Genomic DNA, 986 nt, shown 5'->3' with positions numbered 1-986 from the left:
CTAGATTAACCACACTAGCATCTATTGCATGTTCACTACTTCCACAAACCTCACACCATGTATTTACCTATTGGACTGCATTGGTTGTAGGTGTTTCTTGCGAAACCCCCAACTTCATGTTATTCAACTGAGTAAGCATCTAATTTTGCATTTCTGCAAGTTAGGCTGATAATTCTGTGAACTGATCTACCTAAAACACACCAGCAACTTTCTTAAGAGCACTCCTCAAATCAACATGCCATTCTGGATTCTCTTGTGAAATCCAATTCAGCAGTGTGTACAATTCGTCATAAGTCTTCGTAAGAGCTTGCCCACCTGCTATTGAATTCAAGAGAATATTGATATTTTGTTCTAGTCCCTCAATGAAGGTATGAACAAGGATATCATTAGACTGATGATGGTGAGGGCAATTTCTAAGCATACTTTTAAATCTCTCCTAAGCTTGGTAGAGATTCTCTCTTTCTTTCTGTCTGAAGCTCAGAATGTCACTTCTCAAATGTGCAGTCTTCCCAGATGGAAAGAATCGAATAAGGAAGTTCTGATCTAGATCTTCCTAAGAAGTGATGAAGAGTAGTGGTTCAGTACGTAACCACCTCTTTGCTTCCCCAATTAAAGAAAAAGAAAAGAGTGTCAATCTGACAAAATCAGTATTCACCCCTGTAGGACTGTAAGTATCACTTATTTCCAGGAAGGTCTGTGTGTGCTGCTGCGGGTATTTATTTTAATGGCCAAAAAATTACCCTGTTAAATTCAACAATTACACCATATCCTGCTTTAATTCAAATCGACCACCTGGCTCAGGCATGTGAATACTGTTAGTGAAATGGTTCATGAGTGGGATTGCCACCTCACAAATAGGTTTAGTAGCTGGTTGAGAAGGAAAAACTGGGATAACCAGAGCTGGGACATGTCCGAAATTTGGATCAACTGGATCATTTGGATCAACTCTTTCAGCCATTTGAACCCGTTGAATGGGATATTGAGCT

General features: G+C 39.6%; 1 non-coding gene across 1 annotated transcript; it reads left to right on the top strand.

Moving 5' to 3' along the window:
• Positions 1–392: 392 nt before the first annotated feature.
• On the top strand, positions 393–499 carry LOC124886815. The gene has a single exon (XR_007044222.1). It is a non-coding gene; the product is annotated as a small nucleolar RNA R71 (small nucleolar RNA).
• The last annotated feature ends 487 nt before the right edge of the window (positions 500–986 follow it).

The sequence above is a fragment of the Capsicum annuum genome, chromosome 8 (assembly GCF_002878395.1).
Source record: "Capsicum annuum cultivar UCD-10X-F1 chromosome 8, UCD10Xv1.1, whole genome shotgun sequence".
Lineage (NCBI taxonomy): Eukaryota > Viridiplantae > Streptophyta > Magnoliopsida > Solanales > Solanaceae > Capsicum > Capsicum annuum.
The sequence above is the reverse complement of the archived record's forward strand: the minus strand, read 5'-3'. Positions and strand labels throughout refer to the sequence as shown.